Source organism: Phyllobates terribilis, unplaced genomic scaffold (genome assembly GCF_046119375.1).
Source record: "Phyllobates terribilis strain yellow unplaced genomic scaffold, ASM4611937v1 Scaffold_317__1_contigs__length_2197502, whole genome shotgun sequence".
Lineage (NCBI taxonomy): Eukaryota > Metazoa > Chordata > Amphibia > Anura > Dendrobatidae > Phyllobates > Phyllobates terribilis.
The window spans coordinates 1,246,456-1,254,671 of record NW_027363077.1 but is presented as its reverse complement, the minus strand read 5'-3'; positions in this window follow the sequence as shown (position 1 = coordinate 1,254,671).

Below are 8,216 nucleotides of genomic sequence, written 5' to 3'. Positions count from 1 at the left end.
TCAAAAGCTTTTGAAGAGTCCATATACACAACATCCACTGCATTTCCTTGGTCCAGTCCCGAACTTGCCTCCTCATAAAAACTGATCAGATTAGTTTGACAGGAACGGTTCCTCGTAAATCCATGTTGATATTGGGTCATGAGGTTATTCTTCTTCAGATACTCTATTATAGCACCTCTTAGGAAACCCTCCAGGATTTTACACACAGTAGAGGTTAAGCTTACTGGCCTATAAATTTCCAAGTTCAGTTTGTCCCCTTTTTGAATATTGGCACCACATTTCCTATACGCCAGTCGTGTGGACCCTGTTATTATTGAATCTTTAAAGATTAAAAATAATTGTCTATGACGTTACTTAATTCCTGCAGTACTCGCGGGTGTATCCCACCTGGGCCCGGGGATTTGTCAACTTTAGTGATTTTTAGACGCCGCCGTACTTCCTGCTGGGTTAAGCAAGTGACATTTAATGGAGAATTTTTGTTATCACTAATCAGGTTTTCTGTCATGCGATTTTCTTGTGTAAATACGGTTGAAAAAAAAAATCATTTAGCATATTGGCTTTTTCCTCATCCTCATCCACCATTTCACCCAGACTATTTTTAAGGGGGCCAACACTATTATTTTTTAGTTGTTTACTATTTATGTAGTTAAAGAATATTTTGGGGTTATTTTTACTTTCTCAGGCAATGATTCTCTCTGCCTCAATCTTTGCCGCCTTGATTTGCTTTTTACATAATTTATTTAATTTTCTATATTTATTTAATGCCTCATCACTACCTACATGCTTTAGTTCTCTAAATGCTTTCTTTTTGTCACTTATTGCGCCCCTTACAGCTCTATTTAGCCATAGTGGTTTCCTCCCATTTCTAGCATGTTTATTCCCAAAGGGTATATATTGTGCACAGGTCCTATTCAGGATGTTAATAAATGTCTCCCATTTGCTTTGTGCAGCTTTATGTCTCAGGATATCGTCCCAGTTTATTGCGCTAAGATCATCTCTCAACCGTTGGAAACTAGCCTTCCTGAAGTTTAGTGTCCTTGTAACCCTTCTACTACACATCTTATTAAAGGTTACATGAAAATGTATTATTTTGTGATCACTATTACCCAAGTGACCCCCAACTCGTATATTTGATATGCGGTCTGGCCTATTGGTTAATATTAGGTCTAGCAGTGCCCCCCTTCTTGTTGGGTCCTGAACCAGTTGTGAAAGGTAATTGTCTCTCATAGTTGTCAAAATCTATTACCTTTGCTTGAACTACATGTTTCTGTCCCCCAACGTATTTCAGGGTAGTTGAAGTCTCCCACAATAATGACTTCTCCTTGAGTCGCTGCTTCATCTATTTGCTTTACGAGGATATTTTCCGCTACTTCCATTATTTTTGGAGACTTATAACAAACCCCTATCAGTAATTTATTATTTTTTCCCCCTCCCCTTATCTCCACCCACAGGGACTCTACATTTTCATTAGATTCACATATATCCTCCCGCAAGACAGGTTTTAAGGATGATTTTACATATAAACACCCCCCCCCCTCGCTTGTTTGTACGGTCATTTCTGAACAGACTATAGCCCTGTAAATTAGCTGCCCAGTCATGGCTCTCGTCCAGCCACGTCTCCGATATTCCTACCATGTCATAATTATTTTCCAACAAAATTAATTCTAATTCCTCCATTTTGTTGGTGAGGCTTCTGGCATTAGTGTACATGCATTTTATGTATCTCTCTGTACCTCTATTCCTTCTTACTTTATTGGCTGTTCTAACCCCACCCCCAATTTATTTGTGCCCAGGTCACTATCTGCACTATCTTCCCCACCTATAAAATGAATACCCCCCCCCCCAATCCCTAGTTTAAACACTCCTCCAACCTTCTAGCCATTTTCTCCCCCAGCACAGCTGCACCCTCCCCATTAAGGTGCAGTCGGTCCCTAGCGTAGAGTCTGTAGCCAACTGAGAAGTCGGCCCAGTTCTCCAGGAACTCAAATCCCTCCTTCCTACACCAGTTCTTGAGCCATTTATTTATCTCCCTAATCTCCCGTTGCCTCTCTGGCGTGGCACGTGGTACCGGTAGTATTTCAGAGAATACCACCTTGGAGGTCCTTGCTTTCAGCTTGCAGCCTAATTCCCTGAAGTCATCTTTAAGGACCTTCCACCTACCTCTAACTTTGTCATTTGTGCCAATGTGCACCATGACCGCTGGGTCCTCACCAGCCCCTCCCAGTAATCTGTCAACCCGATCAGCGATGTGCCGGACTTGAGCGCCAGCTAGGCAGCACACTGTTTGATGATCCCTGTCTTTGCGACAGATTGCCCTATCTGTTCCCCTAATAATTGAGTCGCCCACTACCAGCACCTGCCTGGCCTGCCCTACTCTCCTATTTCCCTCTTTACTGGAGCTGACACTCCTCCGGCTTTCAGGATACATGCCTTGCTGCAGCAGTGCTACCCCTGTACCATCACTCCCCTCATCTGCCAACTTTGCAAACTTATTGGGGTGTGCCAGATCAGGACTAGCCTCCCTTGCACTCTTCCCTCTACCCCCCCTTCTAACTGTCACCCAACTAACGGCCTCACTGTCCTGCAGCTCCAGACTACCACCCTCCCCCACATCTACCCCAGTGAGCGGCTGCTCAGCGAGCAGCAGACTCCTTTCCATGTTGTCAATGGATCTCAGTGTTGCCAGCTGCTCATTTAGGTCCAGTATCTGGGCTTCCAAACGCACAACGTGCTCACATCTCGCGCAGCAGTAAGCAACCACGACCGGCTGTTCAGGATTGCATACATGTGGCAAGATGTACACTGGATAGCATTGTCAATAATGGAGCTCATTTCCTAATGGGGATTGCAATAGACAGAATGTTAAGTAAAAAGAAAAGCAAAGAATTAATGAAATACAGACAGCAATTCAGTCCAAAGTCCTCCCTTCCAAACTTCCTGAATCCAAGTCACTGAAAAATAAGTCACACACTTACGCTCTGGTCACACTCCGCTCGTTCACACTCGCAAATTAAGAGATTTAAAGAGGTTTTGTTTTGTTTTTTCCCCTTTTCCAGCAATACACCCTTCACCTCAATGCACTTCCAAAGGCAAGTTTGCCGTCACCAATATTGACGGAGATTGATACCAAATATAATATTTCTATGACGTTCAGAAGCTCAGAAACCATTTCCTAGGTTTCTGGTGGTTTCCCAGTTATGAAAGATACACCATCATAACTGGAAAAAGGCGAGCATCCCAAAAATGTGGTCCATGTGTTTGTGACAGTCATGTGCATTATTAAACTTGACATTAAAAGTTTGTACAGTTACACAATAGAGCTTTGGAGGGGAAATCCAGTGTAAACCAGTATGCTTGCCCTGGGCTGAGGTTTATGGCGGTTATAAAAATTCCTTGTTTGGGGGAAGCAAGAGTAGAGTTCTATGGAGGTCCCTTCCAAGTGAACAGGGGACGGAGATTTAAGACATCTCTGGCTGTCCTTTCAACATTTTTAAAACTAGGACAAAAATACATTTTGCCTGACAAAGGGAATGTCACTAGGTTTATTGCCACCTGATCTGAGCACAGCACAACGTGTGGACAAAGATCCCCAATTCCAGCGACGTGTTGCTCTCTGGGCTGACTGATGTAGTTTTGATAAGTGATCCTCCACCAGCAGGAGACTGCCACCAGAGGACTAGTAAAGCTGCTGCCATGTAGTCCAACCCTGTCCCCACAACTGATGAATAGCTCTGTACACTGTGCATTGGTAGCTTTCTGCCTATCAGTGGTGTGGGTGGGGTTATACAGAGCCCAGCATTCAGAGAATTAGATCTGCAGCAGACACAGTTAGAGTATGTGCCCACGAAGCGTTTTTCAAGAGGATATGCTGCAGAATTTCCGCAGCGTAAAGGCTTTTTTAGCGCTATGTTATCCGCCCCCCATGGTCCCCAATGTGATTACGCAAGTTCAATGCCCATGCTGCGTTTTTTTCCGCAGCGTTTTTCCGGCGGGGAAAAATCCGCAGCACGCTCATTAATTTTGCGTTTCCGCAAGCGGAATTGCCTTTGCAGTGCAATTAAAAACTCAAGGCAATTCCGCATGCGTTTATCCGGGAGAGGACATGCAGAAATGAAGCAGAAAATTTCTGCTTCATTTCCACAGCATGGGAACATAGCCTTACTCTGAACTGCACCAAGCGATCCATCACTGTAATCAGGGTCTCTGCTCCTAAATCACCCTGCTCTCAGATGGGGCAGCAAAATCCTGGTGACAAATTCACTAACCCCATCCAGCTTCAGATGCAAGTATTAGAATTGATTCTGATGCTCAAAATTAAATGTAATGGCCAGTGGCTAATGGCAGGCAATAGGTACAGCAAAGTGTGGAAAAGTTACCTGCAGGATTGTAGGGAACAAACTTCTCAGTGTCAGGGTACTGCTGCTCGTCTGTCTTATCAGAAGTGCCAGAAACCTAGTGGGGAACAGGAACCAGGTCACAAGCTTCATTTATCCAGGGTTTACCATTAGGTTCTCCATATAGGATCTGAAAAGTAGTGTTGAGCCACCCCCGTAGTGTTCGAGTTCGGTTCGTCGAACACCCGTATGTTCGCCGAACACCTTCGAACACTTAAAACCAATGGCAGGCAAACAAAAACACAAAAGGTGTCCAAAAGCTGACAAACTGCTCAGTAGACACAACTAACACATGGAAAAGTGACAAGTACAAATAGTCATGCGAAAAGAAAAGAGGTGGAGGAGTAAAAGGAGGGGGAGACACCGATATAGGCATGTCATGCCCTTCTAAAACCCCAAAAATGCGAAGCTAACACGGCCAGTCCGTTCCTGCCCGTGCGACCTCCGTGTCGCCGGGTTTGTGCCAGAGCTGCGGTGGACCCTGACGGCTAGCACCCTCTCCCAATACTGGTGCCTGTCCGCTGGTGGGTCGAGCGAGCCCCCCTGCGGTGGAGGCAGGTCTAAGCTTTTTAATTTAAATTGTCTCTCTAATTTGAATGAGTACACTTTAAATCCTTTTACAAGGATCTATTGGAGGGCAAGTCTGATGCCAGCAGCCGCGGGAATTCCAGCTCTAGTAGCGTCCACTAAAGCTGCTGCAGTTAAAAAGCTTTTATAATATCGAGCTCGGCGGTCCACCGCAAGGCGTCCTACCGCCAGTCCCAGGCCCTGTGCCTTGGGGTGCCTCCCCGATGCTCTTCACTGAGTGTCCCGGGGGCCCGATGCATTTCCTTTGAAAAAATTAAGCGTCCAAACTACAGGTGGTGCAGCTTGCTTAACAGTTGGGATAATCCGCTGACTAGCAGACACTGCTACTAGGTCCAAAGTATTTCCTGGGCTAGATACAGTTAAAAATTTGTAATTAGATACTCTCGTTGGATGCTGAGAAAGCATTCCATAGAGTCTCCTGGCACGCCATATATTATTCTCTTAAAAAGCTTGGGGTAGGGATCTAGGGGACCCTTTCATAGGCAAAATCACAGCCCGGTATCGCAATACGTCACCTAGGCTGAAGATGAATGGAACATTTTCATCACCTTTCATAATCACCAATGGGACAAGGCAGGGATGTCCTCTGTCCCCTCTCTTATACATCCTAGTGATGGAGCACCTGCTCTCATCAATTCGCCATAACCCCAATATTAGGTGGATTGAGGTGGCAGGCACAGAGTACAAGTGCTCTGCATTTGCTCATGATGTCCTAGTATATAGCACTCAATCACATATATCCATCCCTGCTGTTATGGCTGAAATAGATCACTTTGTTACATGGTCAAATTTTAAAATCAATGCAGCGAAGTCTGAGGCCCTCGATGTCTCCCTCCTCAAATCCATACAGGATTCCATCCAGTCCAACTTTCCCTTTGCCTGGCCCTCACAGGGTATCAAATACTTAGGAATTCGTATTCATAGAGACCTCTCCCGTCTATGTTATCTTAATTTTGGGCCCTTTATTGAACAACTCCATACAGACCACGGTTGGCAAGTTAGAACTGTAAGATTCACTACGTGAACCACTGGTGTTTTGTGGAAAAGCACATGTACCCTGTGTTCCAAATTATTATGCAAAAAGTGTTTAGGAGTGATAAGGGAAGAATTTGTTTGTCAGTTAAACTCATTGATGGTGATGTGTGTCAGGGCTCTTTATATCACTGTAAGCAATTGCAGACACCTGTGCTAATTAGTTTGGCAGGGGTGTCCAATGAAAGGCAAGACTACTTAAGAAGGCTGTCCCACATTATTAAGCAGCCTACATTTTCTGCCAAAATGGGAAAGAAAAAGGATGTGTCGGCTGCTGAGAAGCAACAAATTGTGGATTGTTTAGGTCAAGGCATGACTACAATCAACATTGCCAAGACACTTCATCCTGATCATCGCATAATCAAGAAGTATGTAGCTGATTCACAGTACACATGTGTGCGTGCTGATAAGGGAAAATTGAGGACTCTTTCCTACAGGCAATTACGTCAGGTTAAAAGAGCAGCGGCAAAAAAGCCTTGTCATAGCAGCAGACAAGTTTTTGAAGCTGCTGGTGCCTCCAACGTCCCCCGAACAACAAGATGCAGGGTCCTTCAGAGGTTTGCAGCTGTGCGCAAGTTATCCTGTCGACCTCCTCTATCTAATGTACACAAGCAGAAAGGGCTGCAGTGGGCCAAACAATACATGAAGACTGACTTCAAAACTGTTTTGTTCACCGATGAGTGCCGTGCAACGCTCGATGGTCCAGATGGATGGAGTGGAGGATGGCTGGTTGATGGACACCCCATGCAAACACGGCTACGGCGCCAACAAGGAGGAGGTGGAGTAATGTTTTGGGCTGGAATCATGGGGAGAGAGATTGTCGGCCCCTTTAGGATCCCTGAAGGGGTAAATATGAACTCCATAATGTATGTGGAGTTTCTCAAACAGCACTTCCTGCCATGGTTCAAGAAGAAGAACCGTGTATTCCGCAGCAAGATCATTTTCATGCATGATAATGCACAGTCTCATGCTGCACATAACATCTGCATCTCTGGCTGATATGGGCATAAAAGGGGACAAACTTATGGTGTGACCCCCATGCTCCCCTGACCTCAACCCCATTGAGAACCTCTGGAGCATCATCAAAAGGAGTGCCTATGATGGCGGGAGGCAGTTCACATCTAAGCAACAGCTCTGGGAGGGTATTCTGTCCTCATGCAAAACAATTGAAGCAGAAACCATCCAAAACCTGACAAATTCAATGGACGAGAGAGTTCAGAAGCTCCTTTCGAACAAGGGGTCCTATGTGCAAATGTAACATCACCTAGAATAAAGTTTTTTGAGCTGAAAACTGTTTGATTACAGTTTGTAATAACCGGCTAATGCTTATAATTTCAAAAATGACCATTTTTTTGCTCTTTATTAAAATGAAAAAGGTTGATCGTAGAGTGTGGGGGATCTAAGAGTGTGGCAACCCAGTAGTCAGGATTATTTCGAATTCTGACAATCTGAGGGTCATGTTGCAGGTAGTGCAGCAAGAAGGCACTCATGTGTCTTGCGCATCTCGGAGCCCCAAAATTATTTTCCGGGCTAGATGCAGCAAAAAATTATTATTAATTTGAAAGCTGGTGGAGTTTAGTATAGATGGTCTAATAGAATCAGTGCTGTAAACTGCTACAAGGCCCAAATTATTTTCCAGCCAAGATACAGATAAACATGATTAGTAATTTGAAAGCTTATAACGGTTGGTGAGGTGATTTTAACAAATCATCAAGCTTTTACTCTCCCCAGCATGACACAGGGGTAGAAAAGTCGTTTCGGATCCATGATTTGTTCATCTTTATGAACGTGAATCTGTCTACATTATCAGTGGAGAGCCCCGTGCGCTTATCTGTCAGCACACCACCAGCAGCGCTGAACACACGTTCAGACAGAACGCTGGCTGCGGGGCATGACAAGATCTCCAAGGCGTAAGTGGCAAGCTCCGGCTATTTATCCAGATTGGAAGCCCAAAAAGAGCAAGGGTCCAGTGACACAGTCATGGCTTCAATGTTTACTTGGAGATACTCCTGTACCATCGTCTCTAGGCGTTGACCATGTCAGACTTCTTGTCTCCTGTGGCCTTGCAAAGGATGGGCTAAAAAAGTGGTGAAATGATTCCGCAAAATTGATGTTACCAGCAGATACTGTGTTTATGTTAAGTTTTGAGTGCTGAACACTCGACGGTCCCACGGTTGGCAAGTTGGAACTGTGAGACTCACT